The sequence below is a fragment of the Triturus cristatus genome, chromosome 5_2, assembly GCF_964204655.1.
Source record: "Triturus cristatus chromosome 5_2, aTriCri1.1, whole genome shotgun sequence".
NCBI classification, from domain to species: domain Eukaryota; kingdom Metazoa; phylum Chordata; class Amphibia; order Caudata; family Salamandridae; genus Triturus; species Triturus cristatus.
Genome location: NC_140588.1, coordinates 1,009,947,745 through 1,009,975,409, shown reverse-complemented (window position 1 = coordinate 1,009,975,409; position 27,665 = coordinate 1,009,947,745). Strand labels below are relative to the sequence as shown.

At 48.1% G+C, this 27,665-nt stretch overlaps 1 long non-coding RNA gene across 4 annotated transcripts in view; it reads left to right on the top strand.

The window, feature by feature from the left end:
* Nucleotides 1-27,665, top strand: part of LOC146829583 (uncharacterized) — a 493,129-nt gene that overhangs the window by 317,319 nt on the left and 148,145 nt on the right. For all 4 annotated transcript variants that reach the window (XR_014962015.1, XR_014962016.1, XR_014962013.1 and 1 more), the window contains one exon: nt 3,123-3,469. This is a non-coding gene — a long non-coding RNA (uncharacterized LOC146829583). The remainder of the gene's footprint in view (nt 1-3,122; nt 3,470-27,665) is intronic.

Below are 27,665 nucleotides of genomic sequence, written 5' to 3'. Positions count from 1 at the left end.
TTTCCCGGAAGTTAGACTGGTAGTTTGGGACGGTGGGAATCAACTTAGCCCATGCTCCCTTAATACGTCACTTGTGTGTTGTTCTTTGTTCTTATCGTGCACTTTGAATTATGCCCCAATCATAAACACTTTAATGGCAGCATTATAATGTGGCTCTCAGCCCTTTAGTGTGGGTTCCATTTCTGTATCAGAAGCTAATGTATGTGGAGTTTAAATGTATTGGGTGGAAAGGTGAACTCTAGCTCAATGTCACTTTACTGCATGTTTTATTTTAATCTCCGGCTGTTTAGTTGTGGAATTACGTTGTCTTAGGTGGTAAATCAACAGAATTTTCCCAACAACTGGCACAATGCAAAGACAGACAAAACAAGCATTTGCGATGCAATAGGTCTCGCATTACTGAAAGTTTGAGCTATTAACGTTGCATTATTGTTTGCAACAGCAATAGCTCAAACTTTCAGTAATGTGAGACCTATTGCATTGCAAATGCTTGTTTAGATCTTGTGACAGGAAACAATCGATCTGTGATTGATGATCTCTATTTTTCTATTCCTCCTTTTTTTCTGTATTGTAAATATCTATGAAATATTGAACAAGCTCTTGCGCAATCAGATGTCAGCTATATTTATATGTAAAAATTGTGAATACCAAAGCAGAAAAGGTTACTTTTTGAAGGATAGTCATGGTGAGACGAATTATAGATCTATGAACGCATAGCAAGACAGAAGAAAAAGTCTCATGCAGCTTACATATGGACATGTAGACTCTCAGATGTGGTGGAAAAGTATTGGAGTATGTGAGAAGCTTGAGGTTAGTCATAGCAGAATATAAATATGAGTGGACAGATTTGAGTTTCAGGAAAAGTTATGGGGAACTTGCACAAAGAGCAAGAATAATGTGAGGCTGATTTGTGCATATCAGGAAAAAAGTTAACAGTTTTTATAGCATTCTTTGAAACTGAAACATTTTCAGCCAGCATTTTCTTCATTTATATTAGTTAATAAAGCGGGGTACCTAAATTGTTCATTCTCTTACTTTATGCAGAAATATTTTGATGTTCTCAGCAGTAGATCTCTCCTTTATCACTCTGACCTGAGTTTTGATTGTTAGCTAAATAGTTTCCTTATTTGAGCCTGTTGAATACAATAAAGTGATAGGTGGCATACTTAAATCAATCTGAGCCATTGGTATGAAGCCATGCCACCTCGGCCAGGAACCAGCCATTTGCAAATCAGCTGTGGTGCTACTCGAATTGGAACAGTCAAGCCCAAACTGCGATACCAGATCCCCTTGGAACCGGAGCACAAGCAACCCCAGACCTGTTTCAATCAATCAATCAATCAATCAATCAATCAATCAGTCAATCAGTCAGGGTTTGTATAACGTGACCACTCACCTGTGAGGGTCTCAAGGTGCTGAAGGGGGGGGGGGAGGGCAGAGGTGCTGCTGATCCTTCTGGATGCTGGTGTTCAGTCGAAGAGCCAGGTCTTGAGATCCATCCTGAATTGGGTCAGCGACAGTGATTGCCTGAGGTGGAGAGGCAGGGTGTTCCAGGTCTTGGCGGCGAGGTAGGAGAAGGCTCTTCCTCCAGTCCTGGTCTTGCTGATCCATGGTACGGTGGCCAGGGCCAGTCGGGTGGAGCAGAGGTGTCTGGTGGGTATGTGGAATAAGAGGCAGTGGTTCAGGTATGTTGGTCGTGAAGTCGTGTAGGGCTTTGTAGACGTGTGTGAGAAGCTTGGAGATTACTCTTAAAGGCTGGGAGGCTGTGGAGTTTTCGCAGGTGTTCGGTGATGTGGTTGCGGTGGGGGATGTTGAGGACCAGTCTGGCTGTGGTCTTTTGAACGTTATGTAGTTTCCTGAGGAGTTTTTGAGTGACGCCGGCGTAGAGCGCATTGCCATAGTCTTGTCTGCTGCTAAGTGTATGGGTGACCGTCTTTCTGGATTCAATGGGGGTCCATCTAGGGCTTTCGGAGTAGGCAAAGCGTGTGGAAGAATGATAAGGAACGCCATTGATCTAACTGTTCATAGTGAGCAAGGAGTGCAGCATGATGCCGAGGTGTTGTGCGTGGATGTGGGGTGCTCCTAGCGCGGCGGGTCACCAGGAATCTCCCAAGCTGAAGGGGGTTGGGTCCCAGGATGAGTACTTTGGTCTTGCCGAGTTGAGTTTGAGGCAGCTGTCTCTCGTTCAGTGGCGACAGCTGTCATCCCGTTGCGAAAGTCTTTCTGACGGCTGTGGGTTTGGTTGGGGATAGGTTTTAGCTTAGAGTGACATTGTCAGTGAGGTGTAGCTAGAGTCCAGTGGCATTAAGAGCACGGAACCCACATCTAGGCATACCCATCACACTTAAGGCGTAACACTTAGGAATACAAAAACATGGTAGGTGGAATGATTGAATTGATGCCAACCACTTTGTAATTGCGTAAGTCCACATTCTAGTCCATTGAGTTATTTTCTTTTTTTTTGGTTGCTCTCCATGCCATCTCTCACAGGAATGAAAATACACCTTTGTCCAGCTCCTTCCTATATTACCAGATCAGCCTGAACTGCCAGAACAGGTCCCTCCTGAAGCAGAACACCAGCAACTCCAGAGAGGTTTTTAACTTGTTAGCCCTCATCAGGGCAGTGTAGTTTTGGGTCCAGTTCCACTTGCAAGGGTGTGTTATTTTATGACACAGTACTATACGCAGTCATTGGTTTAACTTGACATTACCTCAATGTAACTAACGAGTAGCAGAAACTCTTTGTAAAAGGTGGTACATCTCTGGTGAGGTCAGAGGGTCAATTTGCGTAACCCTGAGCTGACCCTGGGTTACATTTCTTGATGTATTAAGTTATCATTTTATTAATGTCAGCCCGTAGCTGCACATGGTCTCTTTTTTTACTGTTTTGTACTGCAAATAACATTTTAAAGCAAGGAAAGAGAAGTGGTTAAGGTGTAGAGATAAACTTGGGTCTTTTTTAAAAATCATACATTCTACTATTGGAAACCTCTCACCTCACCTTAAATTATTTTTTGTTTAGGAGTGACAGCTAAACATAGAGCTATTCATTTTAAGAAAACTGAGCATGTGTTTTTGTTTTGTAAACCTCTGATTTAGTGTGAACATTTCTCATTCTGCAGGTCATCCTCAGGGAGGAAAAGAGTTCAGCAGCAGCCTTGAAATATGAATTCCTGGGCCTGGGTTCCCTCGGAAAGGGTAGATGTCAGATCCATTGGAGCACAAAGTTGCAATAGTTGAACCAGTTCTGTCCACAAGTAGAGTCATCCCAGTAGACATGTAAACTAAGTGATTTCTGCACTGGCCCCATATGTTATAACAACTTTGTGACATGCCTGGATTATAAAGGAAGGATGGAGTACATTTAACAGATGAAGGTAACAGGATTATCCTTAACAACATCCAAGAGTGTATTCACATTTTTGGCAAAATCAAATACATTTCAACAAACGGGCCCTCTACGGAAAAGGTAATGTGCATTATTCTTAATGATTTTTTTTTGTTTTGTTTAAATTTTGTTAGCGTGTTTTGGACTTAAGAATCTTCTGGAGCCCTGTTTACTAAACCCACATTAGTGCATCGATTTGTGGGGTTCACAGGATTGCACTGGTTTCACAGTACCATGTTGAGAGTTGTGAATTGTGTACATTATGGACGGCACCAAGATAAAATTGATATTGTAGGATATTTCATTATTATAGATAGTCATTTGCTAGCATAAGCATAGAAATACTTTTAGTAAAGAGTTGCATTATTATAGTTGCAATTGATTAAAACAAAATATTTTTAAAATATTCTTTTTTTATTTGGTCAATCAGGCTTAGCAAGGGTTTTGCAAACCTTTACATTTTGGTTTATATAAAAATTATACCCTTTTCTACTTCCAATTCAAATATATAGTTTGATGTATACATCTTAAATATAATAGTGTAACCTGAAGGTCTGGTCTGGGGACCAGGTCTAGCACCCAACCCAGTTCAAGGGATTATGTGTGTGCTGGGGAGTTAGCCAAAGAGCCTAGGCTGCAACCAATCCTTGCACTTAACCCACCACCAGGGATCCAACTACCTGCACACATGTCCATCAGTCATGGGTACCACCTCTCAAATTCAGAATGCCTGGTATCAGCTTAAAGGACTGGTTTGCGGACGGGTCTTGCTCCCTACCAGTATCAAGGGACAATGTACCCAAATGGCCTCAGTGCAGGCCAGACCTTGTGCCCCACCACCCACAAAGGATCAACCATTAGTTTGGACAGATTTGGGCCAAGCATACCTGCCTTCAACCTCAAAAGGCTTGGCACCAGCCTCGAGCCCTGCTCCCATCTCACTTCTGGGGATCACGAGGAGAGAGTCAAATGGCTAGGCCTGCCCACTCTGTAAAGAAGATACTCCTTGAGCTGATTGAATGAATTTTATTCCGAATACAGCATCAACGGCATAACCAATGCTTTCCAGCTTACAACTGTTCAAAACCTCAAGGAACTTTCTATATTAGGTCATCTGTGACCTCATAAGATTCTATGTTACAAACATTACAGATCATTACATATCTTCCTTCTTATGAATTTAAACAGAACAATGAATAATAATGAGAATAACATAAAAATTGGCATACTGCATTACACCCAAAGAACATTAAACTTTGCATATGTCACCCATACTCCTTACGACACCATTCTCCAAAACTACCACACTACGTTTTACTTCTCTCTGCATGGAGCTGAATATTTGCTCTCTTCTTTGGGAACAAATCCTCTTTTCTTTACTACCACCCAATCACCTGGTGCCACCACACAATATTTCACCCTTTTCCTCTGATTGTAATACATTACATTCCTATATTGAGAATTCAAAGCTTTCCTTTTGATTTCCTCACGATCAACCTCAATTCTCATTGTACCACCACTTCCTCTCAACCATACAAAACATTCTTTGACACCAGATTGCCTTCCCTTCAATGAAACAAACGGAGAAACACCTGTCACAGGATGGGAAGTAGTCCTGTGAACCCACATCATCTTCCTCAACTCCTTCATCCACGCAAGATGATTAGCAAGTGACAGCTGTATATTATCCATCACCAATCGATTTAGCCTGTCAACCAAGCCATTAGCCTGTGGTCTGTAAAGAGCCACTCATGTACAATTCCCATACCAGAAAGATAATTCTCCATCTCTCTTGAAACAAATTGTGCCCCATTATCCGACACAATACTTTTAGGAATACCTTCCTCCATAAAAACGTCCTCAAAAACTCAATAATGTTAGCAGAATTCACTTCACTAACAGCCTTGAGCATAAACCATTTGGTATGGTAATCCACCAAAATTAAAATGTATCTGCTCCTCAACTCTAACTTTGATATAGGTCCTAAAATATCCACAGCCAATCTCTCCCAAGGTCTTTCAGGAGATTCCACGACCTCTAGAGGTGGTTCTCTAGTCACTTTGCTCTTATCACTGTCAGCAAAATCTACACAATTATTTATCCTTTCCTCAACATCATGATCCAATCTTGGCCACCAAAACGATTGTCTTACCTTCCCTTTTACAATCCCCCGGCCCAAATGTCCCTCATGAACAATGTCAAGAATTCTTTTACGAATCCCCTTAGGACGAACAAACTGACCCCTTCTCATAAGCTTATCACCAACTACACTCAACTCTTCCTTGACCTTAAAATACTCAAGCATAACCCCACTCAATTTCTCATTCTCTTCCCAACCACATACAACTCACCATTCTACCTCCATCATAACATCATCTTCTACTTTTGCAGCCATCCATACCGCTGCAATAATAGCTAATTCTCCATTCAAAAATATACCATCTCTTGGTGCTACCTGAGCAGTGACATCTTCAGACTCTACTTCCACTGGCATCCTCGAAAGGTAATCTGCCACCACATTTTTGCTACCTTTCAAAAATTCTATTTCATAATTATAGTCCATCACTGACAATCCCCACCTAGTAATGCGTGACGTCACATTTCCTTCCAGACCTCTTCCACCTTTGAAAATGTACGTTAGAGACTTGTGATAGTTCTGAGCTTAAAGGGAATACCCCATACAAAAAACCTAAAACTAAGAATTCCCCAGCAACAAGCCAGTGTCTCACGTTCAATTACGTAGTGTCTGCACCTTGTAACCTAGACGCGAATGCAATTATGTTTTCCACTCCATCCTTGACTTGCGTCAACATCGCACCAACCCCAACCTTGCTTGCATCTGTTGTCACATACATTTTTGCTGAAACATCAAAGGGTCCTAACGTTGAAATATAAATAATAAATTTTTTTATCTGCGAAAATTCAACATCACACTTCACTCCATTAAATCCAACTCCTTTTTTCAATATTCTCCTCAAAGGTTCTACAATTTCAGTAAATTCTTTTTCTATAGCAGACACAATACTCTTTTTTGGACTAATACCTTTAGCATTGATAGAGTGCCCCAGGTAAGTTACTTCATTCATACGGATTTGACATTTTTCTTTTTTTATAGTCAAGCCATGCTTTTGCAACCTTGTTATTACTTCATCAAATAGTTGTCATGCTCAGAGGTATTTTTTCCCACAATAAGTATGTCATCTTGGAAACACAACACATGCTTTAAATCTCCAAATATGTTTTTCATAATCCTTTGAAATAGCGCTGAGGCAAGCTCAAACGGCATTCTTTTGTAATGGAATGCACCCAAGGGAGTGATAAACGTTGTTAAATGTCTAGATTGTGCATGTAGATCGACTTAGTGATATGCTGATGTCATATCCAGATCGCTAAATACCATACCACCACCTCCCATTGTTAACATTTAAGAGATACTCGGAAGTGGTTGTCTGTCCACCCAAATACTTTTGTTCAAATCACGCAAGTCAATGCCCAACCTGATCTTTCCCTCTCCCTTGGGCTACATCACAATGGGCGTCAACCATTCCGATGCTTCGATTGGTTCGATTATTTTCTGCTGTAACAACTTATCAAGTTCCTCTTTTAAGAGCACTGTCATAGCATTAGGAACATTTCTCACCTTATGCACAATAGGTTTTGAATCATCTTTTAGTATGATCTTATGTGAGAACCCCTGTAATAAGCCCAACTTATCGAAAAAAACCTTCGGATATCTCTTCACTAGATCATCAGGACGACTTTCATCACAAATTTCCTTCACCTCATCATGATCAGCCAACATAACTGATTCAACAGCATTTGGATTTATAGTAATAACGAGATCACGCTGATGGCGCCACCCTAATTAATTTGAACCATAATCAGTAACATAGATTCTGTAGTAGGGAATCTCTGTGTATAGTCATAATCTAGTGAATAGTCCCGCCCATGTGCGTGGACCCCGGAGCAATAAAAATAATCTCTTAAGTTGTCAAGCCATGCAGACCTGCATCTACACTTAAGAGAGGATTCAAAGACAGATAATGCAGCCTATATCCACAGGCTACACTGTCCAGTACTTCAACTAGAAAATTCCACCAACATCCACCAACAGCACTGCCTGCCCAGCTTTTTCCACAGAGAAAAACCTGCCTCTACCAGCAAAAGCCTCTGGAATGATAGAGAGGGAGGAATGGACAGACAAGCCCCATAGGCTTCCATTATGTGGCTCAGAACAGGATACTGTGCCTTTAAGAAAACTTTCCAGAACTTTTCCAGTATCCCAGAATGCACAGCAGGTCCCTTTTACTTTCAGTTCTTTTTTCCGGCTCCTGCTAGCAGGACCCTGAAGCATTGAGCTCTCCCTTTTCAAGGGTTTATTTGGATTTGTTCACTTTTCAAGTGCTTATTAAGTACCTTGTTGCCTTCCTTCTGTGTGTGCTCTATGTTGTCAACATGCCTGGCTTGTTTGACAAGTGCCCGGAGTGCGAGAGAAAGAAGGCCAAGTCGGACCCACACAGGGTGTGCATCGTCTGCTTTCCCCAGTCCCATGTTCCAGAGGAGTGTGACATTTGCCAATCTTTCTCAGCCAGGACCCTGAGAGAAAGGATGAAGATCAGGCTCCAAGGCCTGAAGGACAGAAGGCTGAGGGCACAAGGTGGGTCAGGACGGGCTGATTCTGCCCAGGCTGAGGCCCTTGGGGGCTCCCCAGGGGCAGGAAGCCCAGCAAACGTCCCCATTCTCCATCGGCGTCGACTACGGCATTGAGGGGGATGGCTGCAGTCTGTTCACCGTCTCCCCAGGGCTCTGGGGAGAAACGGCGTCGACGCTCGACGTCGAGGGAGCTGAGCAGTCCGCCGTCGACGACATCATCATCTTCGTCGACGCCGTCGACTTCTCCGTCGAGGCATCGGCGTCGAGACCAGTCCCGGCGTAGGCGCTCGCTGTCGAGGCGAGGTCGCCGTCGGCAAAGAGGAGAAGGTCACCGTCAAGGGGATCCCCGACGTCACGGACCTGTCGAAGGCGTTCGCCGTCGAGGAGGCGTTCGCCGTCGAGGAGGCGTTCATCGACACCGAGGCAGCGCAGGAGGAGTCCTGACGCCGGGAGTCCCTCGGGGTCACGAAGGAAGAGAACGGAGTCACCGGGCTCGGTGTACTCTGTGGTGTATACACCTCCTCCTCCTCCTCCTCCTCCTCCTCAAACCATTCCGCCTCACACACCGTCGGGCCCACCTGTGGCCCCGCCACGGTCGGTGTCGTTGCCTAGGTAACCGCCGCCGAAGAGAACTCCGAGGCCGCGGCACCAGGTTACGCCACCGTCGCCTGCGAGGCCGGCTGAGCGTCCGAAGCCAAACAGATTGCGCTCCGGACGGAGAGGAAGATCACGGAGCCGTGGACGGTCGTCATCGACATCTGGGCGACGCCGCAGGAGGCGCAGAGCCAGATCCCGCACCCAATCGTCTGCCAGGGACTACTCGCCGACGCTGTCGGACTCGCCAGGGACGGGAGTATCGCCTGTCGACGATGTAGTCTCCTTCCAGGAGGTGCTACTGAGGGGTGCGGCCAAGCTAGGGATCACGGTGACGGTGCCAACACCTACGACGTCCGTGATCTTCGAGACGCTGCACAAGAAGCACCTGCCTCGCCCCCTGCTGCCACTAGTGCCGGGATTGGTGGAGCCCGCTACGGAGTTGTTCCTCACTCCGGCGGTGACAAAACCAGCCCCCTCAAGGCTCCTGAAGATGTATCGGGCGCCGGAATCGGACCCGACCTTTCTGAGGATGGACCCGAAACCGGACTCGGTCATTGTGACGGCGGCAAGGAAGCAGCATGCTACCACTCCTTCCTCGACAGTGCCGCCTGATAAGGATAGCCGTTGGCTAGACTCGGCGGGCAGAAAGGTCTGTGGGACGGCTTCTACCACCATGAAGGCGGCAAGTGCCGGGGCTCTGTTGAGGCGCTACGACCGTGCCCTATGGGAGTCTCTCCAGCAGTACGTGGAGCTGCTGCCTCGCGACAAGAAGGAGGACTTTCTAGAGACTTTGCGTGAGGGGATGCTGGTGTCAAATCAGATTATCAGCGCGGCGGCGGATGTCTCTGTTAGCGGCACATGGATATTGTCATGGCATCAACCAACGGCGTCACGCTTGGCTTCGCCTTACCTCACTCAAACCGGAGGCACAACAAAGAGTGGCCAACCTGCCTTTCTCGGGGAAAACCCTGTGTGAGAAGTTGACCTGATATATGATGTCACTAATTCTAGTGTACACCTTGTATCAGTCCAAACAACCCTTATGGTGATTGGTTGTAAAGTCAACCTTATAGACCTGCTATCCTAGTGGTAGCATGGACAAGAGCAGTCTTAGGCTAAACTCTGAATGGCATGTGAAGCCAGCTGTTATACCATATATAATCCCTTGAGTACCAAATGAAAGGACACCACAACAGATATATATATAAAAATAGAATGTATTTATTCTAGGCAAACCCTCAGCACTCTTTATGAGATTCGAAGTAAGTACAACACAGTCTTATTTAAGCATACATTAAGTCACACAGGTAAGTAATACATTTAGGCCCTAGGGGCCACGCAAACCATATACTAAGTAAGTTGTATAAGGACCACTGTTTCGAACACAGGATAGGCCTAGGCCTAGGGAATCGCTGGGGCTACACTACACTACCAACAGTTAGGAAGTGGGAGGCCCACGGGATTCAGGTGCAGAGTGGAAACACTCACGCGTAATGCGTAAAGTTGATAGAATCACTAGCAGTTAGAAATAAGCAGTTTTAGGACACTTCTGGTATAGCTAGAAAGTCGAGACTCGGAAACTAGACCCTAGGATAGTCAATACCCTTGTGAGCACCGAAGTACCCAAGTTACCTAGCCCACGGGCTGCGGGTGCATAGGTGTGAACTTGCGTTGGGTTTCGTCGTGGACTTCTATGGATGCCTGAAGGAAAGTTGCTGACAGGCAGTCAGTGAAGAGTGTCCGGTGGATCCCAAGGTGGGGATCAAGAAGGAAGGAACCTGCAAGCAGAAGGGACAGAGTCTAGGTCACCAGCCAGGAGCCGGGAAGGAACCAGGCAATGTCGTGAAGATGCAGGTGAAGAGGTGAAGCTTGTCGCGGCAGCCACGGGTACCAGGAGACGTCGAGGACGACCAGGACCAGGAGGTGAGCTGTCCCACGAAGGCTCTTGCTGTCGGCGGCGTCAAAGTCGAGTCAGGACCCAACAAGCCTTGGCAAGCGGAACCCACGCAGGATGGAGGACTTGCTTCTGGTGCAGACCAGGAAGGTCTGGGGAGAGCAGCGGGTGCCAGTCTGGAGGAGCCGGACCAGCAAGATGAAAGTAAAGGTTCGTCGTCGCAGAGGTTACTAGCCAACGGGCCAGCAGCCGGAACACACGTCGAGCAACACAGGTGCAGAAGGGCCCCACGAAGAACACGTGAAGTGTGGGGAGCTGATCTTCTTTGCAGATGGTGCTCGGGAGTGGGGCCTCTCAATTCCCCAAGCACAGCCTCGAGGATGCCTCAGAAGTCGCGCTAGTCAGTTACTAGCCACTTTTCCCAAGTCGCCGGTCCCACGTCCCTCGTCGCCTCCACGGGTCTCAACTTCGCTGGAGATGTGGATCTGGTTCAGAGGTGTCTGGAAGTCTCGGCGCTGGTCAGTCTCTGCAGTCGGCCCTCGTAGGATTCAGTCGCAAAGCAAGCAGCAGTCGCTGGATGGTGCCTGGTTACCCAGGGTGGTCACTCCTTGGCCACAAGGGAGATTTCTTCAGTCTTCTTCCTGAGGTCGAATGTCGAAGGTCCAGAGTTTCTGTGCAAGTTGCAGATTCAGGTTAATCTAATTTAGCAGGGCCCAACTAGCTACTAATATACTGGGCTAGTGGGCTGGGCTACCTGCAAGGTCCCTCCTATGGGTGGGACCAGGAAGGGGAGTGGCTACACCCCCTTTCCTTTGTCCAGTTTCGCGCCAGAGCTAGGGCTGGAGTGCCCCAGCACCGGTTTGAACTGGACTATGCATGGGACACCTTGTGTGCCCCAGGCAGTGTCTCGTTTCATTCAACCCTCCCTGCCCCAATACACTAAATCCTGTCTAGGGTGGTGCTCGCACCTCCCGAGGCAGGAAACCTATTGTCCAAGCCTCCCTCGCTGGAAGGACTCCCAGCGGCAGGAGGTCAGACTTGTGTCTGTGGCAGAAGCATCCATTTTGTGATGCTGGGGCTCTGGTTAACTTTAACCGGGTAAGTAGGTTTCAACATGTCTTCTCCTTCTAGGAGGGAGGAATAATGTTCGAGGCATGTGGGCTGCTGAATTCATATCTGTGCATAGATCGCCGCCTAGTGTTGGGTCCGGATGATTGCATATTGTTGTGCTGGAAGAGTCTTCGAAGTATCACGAGATAGGTGGCTCCTCCCCTGGACTACAGAGCGCATGGGCATCCTCTCCATCCTCAGATTGTTTTTTCCCGCCATTGGGCTCGGATGTGCTTATCTTAGCTCAAGTTAGGAAAACTTTCTTTAAGGCCAAAAGCCTTTAGATATCGTCGGTATTGTTTGCGTTCGGTATCGATAAATTATTATACTTGTTCTCGGACTTATTCACCCTTCTCGGACCGAGTTTCGGTCCGAACATCGGTCGACGTTCGAAGATGGAATCGAGGACTCCCTTCAAGAGATGTCCTCTATGCCACGCAAAATATCCACACGTTGATGTCCATCCGGTGTGTAACAAATGTTTATCACCGGATCATGATGAGACCAGGTGTATGGCCTGCGCCCGGTTCCGGTCAAAAAAGACCCTTCGGAATAGACGAGCGGCTAGATTGGAGGCCAAACAATCGGCACCTAACCCGGTTAACATATTCAGCACCGAGGATGAAGAAGTCGACAGCGTCGAAGAGGTTGAATCCCAATATGACGACGATGATGAGGAGATCTTCGAGGACGAAGACGTCGTCGACGAGGTAGGAGACGACGATGAGGCCCTTGGGGCCGAGGAAGATAGCTCAGGCGAGGAGCTAGGCCAATCCGTCGATGCGGAGGCCGAGGGAGATAGTCTTGCTAAGGCTCAGGTCGAGGGATCGCCTGCGGGCCTCACCCAAGATCGGTCGGATCGTTCTACAGCCCCGCCTGAAGGCACGGCTTCGAACATTTCAAAAGAGCCAGAATTATCGAAAAAGACTGGAGTCGATTCTGTGAAATCGAAACCAAAACTTGCACCGGTCAAATCGAAACCGAAAGTGCAACTGGTTCAGGTCGGATTAAAGGCATCGAAACCTTCCAATCCGTCGACACAAAAGAAGGACATCGGAACCGAACGAACAAAGAAGGACTTCGGTACCGAGAAACCAAAAAAGGACTTCGGCACCGAGAAACAGAAGAAGGCCCTCGGTCCCGAGAAGACGCAGAGGCCTATAGCACCGAAGGTTGGGACACCAACGACCAAGGTCAAGGTGGTCGATCCGACTACATCAACACCGAGGAGTGCTGAGACTGCCAAAATACCGGATCAACAAGGCGTCGATCCAAAACTTCGGACCGAAGCCCCGAAGACTGGAAAGAAACCGGAGACCGCGTCGAGGCCTGTCTCCAAAGAGCCTGTCGGATCAAAAGCACCGTCGGCATTCACGTTGCAACAGGTGTCGGAGTCCCTAAAGCGCATCAGGGAACGGGACACTCTCGAACCGAAAACGGGTCCCGAACCGAACAAGGCCGCCAAGGCTCACTCGGCGCCGGCACCGATCAAGTTTGGATTGCCACCACCGGGGGCACCGAAGATGTTCGAACTTAGGAAGAGTATCGAACAACCAAGAACAGTGTCCACAGACAGAACTGATGTCGAAGACTCACAGGACCAGTTTATCGACATCGACAGTGGTAGACTGTTGTTCCGCAAGCGGAGAATTGTTCCAGAAAAGACTTTGGAATCATACAAAATTCCACTAAAAAGGAAAATGGCGTCAGGTTCGACACCAGTGCTTGTAGAACCTTACCACACATATGATCAGGAACCACCATCCTTTTCTCCCACACACTCGGAGGCGGATGCAGGAGAGGGATATACTGAGGATACAACTTATCCTGTGGATAATGACCCTGATGAACAACAGCAAGACCCTACTGACCCATGAGACCCACAAAATGCTCCTGACACTCATCTTTATAATATAAAACCATCTCCCACTGAAGATACTGCTGCTTTTAACGCCCTCATTGAAAGAGCGGCTACCAATCACGGAGTGGAACTTCATTCTGACTCTGTGGAGGAGGATTTCTTGGTGGACACGTTCTCCACATCAGAAAGAACGGTCAAGACTTTACCAATGTTAAAAGGGGTTATCAAACATGCTAAGGACATCTTTAAGGAGCCAACCAGAGCACGGGTATTGAACCCGAGAATAGAGAAAAAATACAAACCAGCCCCAGGAGACCCAATGTACATTAAGGGTCAATTGCCGTTGGACTCCATGGTAGTTTTTAATGCTCGCAAGAGAGCTAACTCGCAAACTACCGGTGATGCTCCTCCGGACGTAGGGGCCGATTCACAGAACTAACTTAAGACAAAATCCTAAACTTACTACTTTTGGTATTCACAGAAGTTAGGATTTTGTCTTAAGTTTGTCTTAGGACAAACTTAAGACAGACTTAAGACAGTCTTAAGACAGACTTAAGACAGTCTTAAGACAGACTTAAGACAGACTTAAGACAGACTTAAGACAAACTTAAGACAAAATCCTAACTTAAGTCTGTCTTAAGTCTGTCTTAAGTCTGTCTTAAGTTTGTCTTAAGTCTGGCTTAAGACTGTCTTAAGTCTGTCTTAAGACTGTCTTAAGTCTGTCTTAAGTTTGTCTTAACACAAACTTAAGACAAAATCCTAACTTCTGTGAATACCAAAAGTAGTTAGTTTAGGATTTTGTCTTAAGTTAGTTCTGTGAATCGGGCCCAAGGAGTCCAAAGTGCTAGAATATCAGGAAAAAGGATAGCAGCACAAGCAGCAAACATCTGGCGCATTGCCAACACTCAGGCACTCCTGGCCAGATACGACAGGTCACACTACGATACCCTAGAAACACTGCTAGAACACCTACCAGATGAATACAAAGATGGAGCGGAGCTCCTCATCAGAGAGGGACAACTCATTACAAATGCGTCCATCAAATGCGCACTAGATGCAGCTGACACTGCGGCAAGGGCAATCAACACTAGTGTGATGTTGAGGAGGCACGCATGGCTGAGAATATCCGGCTTCAAACCTGAAAGTCAAAATAATATCTTGAATCAACCAGTCAACCCAGACTTTTTATTTGGCCCCGAGGTTGACACTACACTACAAAAGATTAAAAAGGACACTGAAACTGCGAAATCTATGGGGGCTCTACAGTCACAGCAGTTTCGGAGTGGCTCCTTTCGTCGCCCCGGAAATAGAGGAGCAGCTAGATGTCAGGGGTCCCAGCAGCAGTACAATAAAGGAGGTACCCAGAGTACCTATAATAAGAACAACAGGGGTGGATATCGTGGATCCAGCACCAAAGGCAGAGGACGAGGACACAACAACACCAGGTCCTCTGCCAATAACAAACAGTGACGTCTTGTCACTGCCCCCCGACCACATAACACCGGTCGGGGGAAAACTCCAACAGTTCCTGTCAGTCTGGAGATCCATCACCACAGACAGGTGGGTCAGAGAAATTGTCCAGTACGGTTATTGTCTGGAATTAACATCCAATCCACCCAACATACCACCAAGACACCGTCCTATGTCCGCAGAGCACTTAGCATTATTGCAGCAGGAAGTACTAAGTATGCTGCAAAAAGGAGCCATAGAGCTCGTGCCCGTAGAACAACGAGGGTCAGGGGAGTACTCTCTGTACTTCTTGATCCCAAAAAAGGACGGGTCTCTCAGACCTATACTGGACCTGACTCAGAGCATTTTCATATGCTCACCCTCCAGCAGGTTCTACCGTTACTCAGTCAGGGAGACTTCCTAGCAACACTGGATTTGAAGGATGCGTATTTCCACATACCCATACACCCGTCCCACAAAAAATATCTCAGGTTCACTCTTCAGGATCAGCATTATCAGTTCAAAGTTGGCGCCCAGAGTCTTTACCAAGTGCCTAGCGACAGTGGCTGCACACCTAAGGAGACAGCACATTCACGTCTTCCCTTACCTGGACGACTGGCTTGTTCAGGCAAAGTCAGCCCAGCAGTGTGCCAGCCACATATCCCACACCATACACCTTCTTCACAGTCTGGGATTCTCACTAAATTATCCAAAGTCACATCTTCAACCCGCCCACGTACGGCAGTACCTGTGCGCAACCATAGACAGCCTGGCAGCCAAAGCTCAGCCAAATTTAGTGAGGATCAACAGCATGCAACTGCTGATAAAAAAGTTCAGACCTCAACACTCCCTTCCAGCGCGAGTGTTCATGCAGTTAATAGGCATGATGGCCTCCGGCATCTTCATAGTCCCGCACACGAGACTACATATGCGCCCGCTTCAGGAGTGCTTGGCACGTCAATGGAATCAGACTCAGGGACAGTTAAAAGACCTAGTGTTGGTGAGCGGTCGGGCATACAACTCTCTGCATTGGTGGAATCCACAAAACCTTTGCAAGGGCCGACCGTTCCAAGAGCCTGATAATACTAACGGCGGACGCGTCTCTCCAGGGATGGGGAGCTCATGTACTCAATTACACAGTGCAGGGGACTATGGACGACACAGCAACAGAAGATGCACATCAACCTTCTGGAACTGATGGCATTCTTCCTGGCAATGAAGGCATTCACAGTACACTTGTGCAACAAAGTCGTGTTGATCCGGACGGACAACATGACTGCCATGTACTACATACAGAAGCAGGGAGGAACACACTCTCCACAGTTGTCTCATCTGGCTCAGAGCATGTGGAGGTGGGCCATTCAGAGGAACATAATCCTCATGGCAGAACACCTCCCGGGCAAGGACAACCAAATGGCGGATCTGCTCAGCAGACACAGCCACCAAATGCACGAGTCGGAGCTACATCCATCAGTACTCCAACCGTACTTCCAGCAGTGGGGTCATCCAGAGATAGACCTATTCGTCACAAGGGAGAACGCAAAATGCCACAGCTTTGCCGCCAGGTTCCCGCACCCACAGTCGCAGGGCAATTGGATATGGATGAACTGGTCAGGCAGATTTGCGTACGCTTTTCCCCCAGCGCCATTAATACCGCTAGTGGCACGCAAACTAAGGCAACACTCAATGACACTCATCCTGGTTGCTCCAATGTGGGCACGCCAGCCATGGTACACCACGTTACTAGAACTTTCCGTGGTGCCGCCTCAACGACTGCGGCTAACACCCAAACTTTTAACACAGAACCATGGCGAAATTCAGCACCCAGATCCGCAACAGCTGAACCTGGCGATCTGGCTCCTGAAGTCTTAGAGTTTGGCTACCTCAACCTGCCTCCAGAATGTATGAATATCATCAAGGAGGCCAGGAGACCCACGACCAGAGCTTGCTATGCGGCTAAATGGAAAAGATTTGTCATTTACTGTAACAACAATGACATTAATCCGCTGGATGCATCCATTCAGAACATCATCTGTTACCTGTTACACTTATATCGATGCAATCTGGCATACAGCTCCATCCGTATACATCTAACCGCAATAGCAGCCTATCTTCAGAACAGGCAGCACCTCTCTTTATTCAGAGTGCCTGCCATCAAAGCCTTCCTAGAGGGACTCAAAAGAGTGATTCCTCCAAGACACCCACCGGCACCAGTGTGGAACCTAAATGTGGTCCTCACCAGATTGATGGGTCCACCTTTTGAACCTCTACATTCATGTGAGATTCAATTCCTCACCTGGAAAGTAGCTTTCTTAGTGGCAATCACTTCGCTGAGAAGAGTTGGTGAACTCCAGGCACTAACCATTCATACAAGTTCACGCAAACAGGGTCGTACTACGTACCAACCCCACATTCATGCCTAAAGTGATATCGCAGTTCCACATGAATCAGACTATTGAACTGCCTGTTTTCTTTCCAAATCCAGAAAATGTCGCAGAGAGAATGCTCCATACACTGGATGTAAAGAGGGCCCTCATGTACTATATAGACAGAACAAAGGATTTTAGGAAAACAAAACAATTGTTCGTTGCCTTCTCTCCACAACACAAGTGCAACGCCATTTCCAAAGCAGGGATAGCCAGACGGATCGTCAAATGTATTCAAATTTGCTATGAAAAAGCTAAACGCACATTAACGATTCCCCCAAGAGCCCACTCAACACGAAAGTTAGGGGCGTCCATGGCTTTCCTAGGGAACATTCCTTTAGAGGAAATATGTAGAGCAGCCACATGGTCCACTACACATACATTTACTAAACACTACTGTGTAGATGTACATTCAAAACAGCAGGCAGCTGTAGGACAGGCTGTTCTCAAGACCCTTTTTCAGACTGCTGCAGCTGACACGGGCAGCCGCCGCTAATGGAGGGACTGCTATATAATCTATGCACAGATATGAATTCAGCAGCCCACATGCCTCGAACTGAATATGCCACTTACCAGTATGCATCTGTTCTTGGCATGTAGGGCTGCTGACATTCATATCGCCCACCCTCCTCCCCGGCGCCTGTAGCGGCTGCAGCACTCAGAATTACTGTATAGCATGGTCATCACTTACTGTATCTACTCCATCACTGCCACAATGGCGAAAAACAATCTGAGGATGGAGAGGATGCCCATACGCACTGTAGTCCAGGGGAGGAGCCACCTATCTCGTGATACTTCGAAGACTCTTCCAGGACAACAATATGCAATCATCCGGACCCAACACTAGGCGGCGATCTATGCACAGATATGAATGTCAGCAGCCCTACATGCCAAGAACAGATGCATACTGGTAAGTAGCATATTCGATCCTCATTGCCAGAAATGGTATGGGGGTATTATTCCAAAGTGTTGGACACCTTACACGACATGTTTCGATACAGCCAAACCATAGTTACCATAACCGTTTAAGATTATAAGGTACTTTAAGAGTATATGGTAGGCTATATCATAGAACAGCTATAAGGACATGGTTCCGAAAGCTGCAGACAGGCTCAGCTCATGCTAGAGCACCATCTCACATGTTACCAAGCACTCTGCCTCCAGGATTGTTAAGGCCCGCCATAGGAGTGGCTGATAGGTACACATGTGTCTATATATAAGGTAGGTATAGGAATACTACACCTAAGCAAGGGGTGATTGTAGGAAGGTGGATATCTGACTTTGGTTACCCACAACTTTTTGCCTAGTGTCTAGCTGGTTTTTCGACTTAGTTGGCCTGAGATCCTGCCATTCAGGGTCTCAGGCTGTCTGCTCTCTCTTTAAAATGGACTCCATGTACCCTAGGTACATTCCCAATTGGTAAGGATCACCTTATTGGACCCTGTACAGTGTACCCTAGGTACCCAGGGCATAGTTGTACCCTAGGCCTCCCAGGGGCTGCAGCATGTATTATGCCACCCCTGGTCTGGCCTTCCAATCAGACACAACTGGCTGATCACTCAGCTGGGGCAAGGTCGTGTAATCACCCCTTGCTTAGATATAGTATGCCTATATCTACCCTTATATATAGACACATGTGTACCTATCAGTCACTCCTATGGCAGGCCTTAACAATCCTGGAGGCAGAGTGCTTGGTAACATGTGAGATGGTGCTCTAGCATGAGCTGAGCCTGTCTGCAGCTTTCGGAACCATGTCCTTATAGCTGTTCTATGATATAGCCTACCATATACTCTTAAAGTGCCTTATAATCTTAAACGGTTATGGTAACTATGGTTTGGCTGTATCAAAACATGTCGTGTAAGGTGTCTAACACTTTGGAATAATTCCCCCTTCCCATTTCTGGTGATGAGGATATTATTCCTCCCTTCTAGAGTGAGAGACATGTTAAAATCCTACTTTGCTGTTTAACTCTAACCAAAGCCTCAGCATCACAAAATGGATGCTGCTGCCACAGACACGAGTCTGACCTCCTGCTGCTGGGAGTGATCCCGGCAAGGGAGGTTTGGACAATAGGTTTCCTGCCTTGGGAGGTGCGAGCACCACCCCAGACAGGCCTTAGTGTATTGGGGCAGGGAGGGATGAATGAAACGAGACACTGCCTGGGGCACACAAGGTGCTCCATGCATAGTCCAGTTCAAACCGGTGCTGGGGCACTCCAGCCCCAGTCCTGGCGCGAAACTGGACAAAGGGAAGGGGGTGTAACCACCCCCCTCCCAGGTCCCACCCATAAGGCGTGACCTAGCAGGCAACCCAGCCCCCCAGATTAGTATAAGAGTGGTAGCTGGGCCCCAGGAGATTAGATTATCCTGAACCTGCAACTTGAACAGAAACTCTGGACCTTCGACATTCGACGAAAGAAGAAGACTGAAGAATCTCCCTTGTGGCCAAGGAGTGGCTACCCTGTGCAAACAGGCACCATCAAGAGACTACCCTTTGCTTTGCGAAAGTTCTACGAGGGACCGACTGCAGAGCCCGACCAGAGCCTTGACTTCCAGACTTCTCCGACCCTGATCCACAGCAGAGCTGAGATCCGTGGAGGCGACGAGAGACGTGGGACCGGCTACCTGGGAAAAGTGGCTAGTATCTTCAAGCGCAGCTTCTGAGGCACCCTCAAAGTTGTGCACCGGGGATAGAGAAGCCCCAACCCCAAGCACCATCTGAACCGAAGATCAGCCCCCCACACTCCACGAGTCCTGCGTGGGGCCCTTCTGCATTTTCCTGCTTGCCGCGTATGTCCGGTTGCTTGCCCGCTGGCTAGTGGCCTTTGTGACGACGCATCCTGTAATCTTCACCGCTGGTTTGGCTCCTCCAGACTGGCTCCTGCTTCTTTGAAAAAGAGAAGCACCCCAGACCTTCCTGGTCTGCACCAGAAGCAAGTCCTCCGTTCTTTGTGGGTTCCGCTTGCCAAGGCTTGGTGAGTCCTAGTCCAACTTCGACGCCGCCGACAGCAAGAGCCTTCGTGGGACAGCTCGCCTCCTGGTCCTGGTCGTCCTCGACATTCCCTGGTCCTCGTGGCTGCAGCGACAAGGTTCACCTTCACCTGCAATCTTCACGACATCACCTGGTTCCTTCCTGGTTCCACGTGGTCACTGGCTAGTGACCTTGACTCTGTCCCTTCTGCAGGTCTCCTCTCTTCTTGATCCCAGCCTTGGGATCCACCGGACACTCTTCACTGACTGCCTGTCAGCAACTTTCCTTCAGGCATCCATAGAAGTCCACGACGAAACCCGACGCAAGTTCACACCTATGCACCCGCAGCCCCGGGGCTAGGTAACTTGGGTACTTCGGTGCTCACAAGGGTAGTGACTATCCTAAGGTCTAGTTTCTGAGTCTCGACTCTCTAGCTGCTTCAGAAGTGTCCTTAAACTGTTTATTTCTAAACTGTACTATTTCTATCGACTATACGCATTACGCGTGATTGTTTCCACTCTGCACCTGAATCCCGTGGGCCTCCCACTTCCTAACCTTTGGTAGTATAGTGTAGCCCCAGCGATTCCCTAGGCCTAGGCCTATCCTATTTCCGTGACAGTGGTCCTTATACCACTTACTTAGTATATGGTTTGCGTGGCCCCTAGGGCCTAACTGTATTACTTACCTGTGTGACTTGATGTATGCATAAATAAGACTGTGTTGTACTTACCTCTAATCTCATAAAGAGTGCTGAGGGTTTGACTAGAATAAATACACTTTATTTTATATATATATCTGTTGTGGTGTCCTTTCATTTGGTATTCAAGGGATTATATATGGTATCACAGCTGGCTTCACATGCCATTCAGAGTTTAGCCTAAGACTGCTCTTGTCCATGCTACCACTAGGATAGCTGGTCTATAAGGTTGACTTTACAACCAATCACCATAAGGGTTGTTTGGACTGATATAAGGTGTACACTAGAACTAGTGACATCATACATCAGGCCAACTTCTCACATTGGTGAGCAGCGGTTGGGATCTGAGCTTGCTGTTGTAATACCATTGTAATCTTGAGATACTAAATTGAAACTGTCTAGGTACATATAACATAGATTATAATACTTAAGTCCTACTGGACTTAGTGGTTGTAGGTTGAAGGGAGTAACACACCCTGACTACAACTACCAGAGAGGTTTAGTAGAAACAACTAGTGTAGGTAGGTGCACACACCACACCCTCACTAGATCATGTCTCTGGGAAGAGATCAAGAAGATGCTCTCTCGGGAGGGGCAGATCTGCAGAAGACCTCCTCTAGATATGATACCCTAACTTTTCAGGAGATGAGACAATTGTGTACCTCCAGAAAGATAAAACAGGGTGCAAACCCTACCCTCCTTCAGCTAAGACAACTCCTAGAGGAGTATGATGCTCTTAAAGCCTCACAGGCAGGTACCCTAGGTACAAAGGAGGGTCTACCCACCACAGATGAGTCAGATGGGACTTCAGATGAAGAGGTAGACAGCCAGGGCCAAGTAGGAAGACTTAGCCAGGCTAACCTAAGCTTACATGGGAGTTTGCATGGGGTCCCCCCATACAGACCCCCAAGTGGGCTTAACCAGAGAAGCAGGAGGGACAGATCCCCTTCAAGGGAATCCATCCACTCCCATGTCTCTAGCATCTCTAGTGCTTCCTCTCACAGGGGAATGACTTCCCCTGAGAGAAAGGAGCATGAAGCCAGAATGAGGGAAGCTAATCTGAGGATTCAGAGAAAAGAACTTGCCCTTGCCAAGGAGAAGCTTGCTCTGGCTAGAGAGCAAACATTGTGTGGGTCAGAACCCACTGGTGGCAGCAACATTCCTAGAGATAGGGATAGGTCTTATGACCATAGAACCCTAAGCAAGATAGTCCCCCCATATCAGAATGGGGATGACATCCACAAGTGGATGACTGCTTTGGAGAGGGCCTGCAAAGTACAGCAGGTACCCCAGAGTCAGTGGGCAGCTATCTTGTGGCTCTCCTTTTCTGACAAAGGTAGAGACAAGCTCCTCACAGTCAGTGATGAGGATGCTAACAATTACAAAGTCCTGAAGAGTGCTCTGATAGATGGGTTTGGCTTAACCACTGAGCAATATAGGTTGTTGTTCAGAGACACCCAGAAGACACAGACACAGGACTAGTCTGATTTTGTGGATTGTGCCACTAAGGCTTTGGAAGGTTGGTTAACTGGCAGCAAGGTGCAGGACTATACAGGATTGTACAACTTGATTATGAGGGAGCAGATCCTTAGTAATTGTCAGAACCAGCTTCTCCATCAACACCTGGTAGACTCAGATTTGACCTCTCCCCAAGAATTGGGAAAGAGGGCAGATAAATGGGTCAGGACCAGGATTAGGCCTAAAAATTAGGGTGGTGACCAAAAGAAAGATACCACCAAGCCTCAAGAGAAGGGTGGGGATAAAGCAAAAGAGAAATCTTCCTCAGGGCCCCAAAATTCCACACAGGGTGGTGGGTCCCAAGCTCCCTCCTCTACCACAGTTAAAAAGCCTTACTGCCATGAGTGTAAAACTCCTGGGCATTGGAAAACTGACAGCAGTTGCCCAAAGGCTAAAAACAAAACTGTTCCTCCAACTACTCCTGTCACACCACCTATTACTGTCAGCAGTAATCCCCCAGGTGGTGGGAGTGCCCCCAAAAATGTGGTTGGGTTTTCTTGGGGAACAGAGGGGGACTCTGGCTTAGCCAATTCCGCTACAGCAGCTACTCTTGTCTGTGATGGTGGCATGGGGTTTGCCAACTTCACTGCCTGTCCCAACACTTTGGGTAGGTACAGACAGGAGCCCTACATCAATGGTAGAAAGGCTGAGGCCTACAGAGACACTGGAGCTAGCATCACTATGGTGGCCCATAGGCTAGTTCCCTCTGAGCAGCTTTTGCCTGGTTTCTCATACCAGGTAACTAACATTGATGGCAAACAGAACAGTCATCCCATGGCAGAGGTATGTCTCAGCTGGGGAGGTGTCACTGGCCCTAAAAGGGTGGCAGTGTCTCCAACCTTGCCTGTGGACTGCTTACTGGGGAATGACTTAGAACTCTCAGCTTGGGCTGGAGTTGAACAAGACACTCATTCCAAAATGGTAGGCCTTTCACAAAAGGGTAGTGGGGTTGTGCCAGTCACAACCCCTGTCCAAGTAGATTTCCTCCCTGAAAAGGTTGGAAGGGCAGTGGTAGCCACAGCCCAGGCAAAGACAGACTTCCCTGTAGAGATTGACAGAGCTATGACAGTCACAGCTCAAACCCATTCTGAGTGCCTCCCTGAAAAGGTTGGCAGGACTGTAATGGTCTCAGTCCATACTCAGACTGACATAGGTGTAGTGAAGCCTGAAACTATGGATCACTCCACACAAACAGAGAGTAGTGGGGAGTAAGAAAAGTCTCCCTCTCCCCAGACATTAGGAAAAGGTCAGCCTCCTCAGGGATCTGACCTCACCCCTTGTGAAGGAACTGCCCCAGAGGTAGCCAGGCCTGGCCTGGCAGAGCCTCTGATGTCAGTGGCCCCTTCCAAGGTGGGACCCAGTCTGGTGCAGGTAGCCTGCCTCTCTCTACCCTGCCTCAGTCAGCCCAGGGCTGCAGAGGTCAGGGAGGCCAGTGGACCCCAAGAGGGCCCCTGTCCACAAGAACCCCCCATCAAAAGAATGAGGATTGCCTGGCTAGTAGCCCTAGCCAGGTGATGGGTAAAAACATTCCTGAGGGATCCTCTTTACAGGTAGTTAGGGACCTCCCCCAGAGGGATTCTGTTGGGCACAGGCAAACATGGGACCTTAGGACCCCAAACCTGACCTGTCCCTCCAGTAAGCCCACAAAAGGGACCCAGCCTCCAGTTTTAGGTAGCCAGAGGCTGACCCTGAGAGCACAGTGCAACTCAGTGAAAGAAAGAAAGGCATCCATGGTGGAGGATGATTGGAGGAAGCTGAGGCCTCACTTTGAGGACACTCACTTCAGTACTCCATCTCAACACCAGCCTTTTACTTTGCAAAGACACACCAAAGGTAGTGATTCCCTATGGTGGAGACCCTATGATACCTTTAGGGTGAGGGATTGCTTAGTGGACCATGAGACAGGGGGTAACCAAGCCAGTGCTGGTTCTTCCTTTCTTCCTTATATGGCCACTTAGGCAATAGAGGCTTACCTTGTCAAGGCCAGCCTTATCTCCTTTCGTTTGGGGGGGGGGGTTGTGTAGGAAGGTGGATATCTGACTATGGTTACCCCCAACTTTTTGCCTAGTGTCTAGCTGGTTTTTCGACTTAGTTGGCCTGAGATCCTGCCATTCAGGGTCTCAGGCTGTCTGCTCTCTCTTTAAAATGGACTCCATGTACCCTAGGTACATTCCCAATTGGTAAGGATCACCTTATTGGACCCTGTACAGTGTACCCTAGGTACCCAGGGCATAGGTGTACCCTAGGCCTCCCAGGGGCTGCAGCATGTATTATGCCACCCCTGGTCTGGCCTTTCAATCAGACACAACTGGCTGATCACTCAGCTGGGGCAAGGTCGTGTAATCACCCCTTGCTTAGATATAGTATGCCTATATCTACCCTTATATATAGACACATGTGTACCTATCAGTCACTCCTATGGCAGGCCTTAACAATCCTCGAGGCAGAGTGCTTGGTAACATGTGAGATGGTGCTTTAGCATGAGCTGAGCCTGTCTGCAGCTTTCGGAACCATGTCCTTATAGCTGTTCTATGATATAGCCTACCATATACTCTTAAAGTGCCTTATAATCCTAAACGGTTATGGTAACTGGTTTGGCTGTATCAAAACATGTCGTGTAAGGTGTCTAACACTTTGGAATAATACCCCCATACCATTTCTGGTGATGAGGATATTATTCCTCCCTTCTAGAGGGAGAGACATGTTAAAATCCTACTTTGCTGTTTAACTCTAACCAAAGCCTCAGCATCACAAAATGGATGCTGCTGCCACAGACACGAGTCTGACCTCCTGCTGCTGGGAGTGATCCCGGCAAGGGAGGTTTGGACAATAGGTTTCCTGCCTTGGGAGGTGCGAGCACCACCCCAGACAGGCCTTAGTGTATTGGGGCAGGGAGGGATGAATGAAACGAGACACTGCCTGGGGCACACAAGGTGCTCCATGCATAGTCCAGTTCAAACCGGTGCTGGGGCACTCCAGCCCCAGTCCTGGCGCGAAACTGGACAAAGGGAAGGGGGTGTAACCACCCCCCTCCCAGGTCCCACCCATAAGGCGTGACCTAGCAGGCAACCCGGCCTCCCAGATTAGTATAAGAGTGGTAGCTGGGCCCCAGGAGATTAGATTATCCTGAACCTGCAACTTGAACAGAAACTCTGGACCTTCGACATTCGACGAAAGAAGAAGACTGAAGAATCTCCCTTGTGGCCAAGGAGTGGCTACCCTGTGCAAACAGGCACCATCAAGAGACTACCCTTTGCTTTGCGAAAGTTCTATGAGGGACCGACTGCAGAGGCCGACCAGAGCCTTGACTTCCAGACTTCTCCGACCCTGATCCACAGCCACAGCAGAGCTGAGATCCGTGGAGGCGACGAGAGACGTGGGACCGGCTACCTGGGAAAAGTGGCTAGTATCTTCAAGCGCAGCTTCTGAGGCACCCTCGAAGTTGTGCACCGGGGATTGAGAAGCCCCAACCCCAAGCACCATCTGCACCGAAGATCAGCCCCCCACACTCCACGAGTCCTGCGTGGGGCCCTTCTGCATTTTCCTGCTTGCCGCGTATGTCCGGTTGCTTGCCCGCTGGCTAGTGGCCTTTGTGACGATGCATCCTGTAATCTTCACCGCTGGTTTGGCTCCTCCAGACTGGCTCCTGCTTCTTTGAAAAAGAGAAGCACCCCAGACCTTCCTGGTCTGCACCAGAAGCAAGTCCTCCGTTCTTCGTGGGTTCCGCTTGCCAAGGCTTGGTGAGTCCTAGTCCAACTTCGACGCCGCCGACAGCAAGAGCCTTCGTGGGACAGCTCGCCTCCTGGTCCTGGTCGTCCTCGACGTTCGCTGGTCCTCGTGGCTGCAGCGACAAGCTTCACCTTCACCTGCAATCTTCACGACATCACCTGGTTCCTTCCTGGTTCCACGTGGTCACTGGCTAGTGACCTTGACTCTGTCCCTTCTGCTTGCAGGTCTCCTCTCTTCTTGATCCCAGCCTTGGGATCCACCGGACACTCTTCACTGACTGTCTGTCAGCAACTTTCCTTCAGGCATCCATAGAAGTCCACGACGAAACCCGACGCAAGTTCACACCTATGCACCCGCAGCCCGTGGGCTAGGTAACTTGGGTACTTCGGTGCTCACAAGGGTAGTGACTATCCTAAGGTCTAGTTTCTGAGTCTCGACTCTCTAGCTGCTTCAGAAGTGTCCTTAAACTGTTTATTTCTAAACTGTACTATTTCTATCGACTATACGCATTACGCGTGAGTGTTTCCACTCTGCACCTGAATCCCGTGGGCCTCCCACTTCCTAACCTTTGGTAGTATAGTGTAGCCCCAGCGATTCCCAGGCCTAGGCCTATCCTATTTCCGTGACAGTGGTCCTTATACCACTTACTTAGTATATGGTTTGCGTGGCCCCTAGGGCCTAACTGTATTACTTACCTGTGTGACTTAATGTATGCATAAATAAGACTGTGTTGTACTTACCTCTAATCTCATAAAGAGTGCTGAGGGTTTGACTAGAATAAATACACTTTATTTTATATATATATCTGTTGTGGTGTTCTTTCATTTGGTATTCAAGGGATTATATATGGTATCACAGCTGGCTTCACATGCCATTCAGAGTTTAGCCTAAGACTGCTCTTGTCCATGCTACCACTAGGATAGCTGGTCTATAAGGTTGACTTTACAACCAATCACCATAAGGGTTGTTTGGACTGATATAAGGTGTACACTAGAACTAGTGACATCATACATCAGGCCAACTTCTCACAGTGATTACACAACCTTGCCCCAGCTGAGTGATCAGCCAGTTGTGTCATAATGGAAGGCCAGGCCAGGGGTGGCATAATACATGCTGCAGCCCCTGGTAGGCCTAGGGTACACCTATGCCCTGGGTACCTAAGGTACACTGAACAGGGGCCAATAAGGTGATCCTATCCAATTGGGTTATGCACCTAAAGTACATAGTAATAGTTTAGAGAGAGAACAGCTGGGCTGTGGGTCTGATTAGCAGGCCCACAGCCACATCGAAGTCGAAAACCAGTGGAGCAAAAGCAAAAAGTGGGGGTGAACATAGAAAGCATACCCTACTCTCTTCGGCCAGCATGCGGACG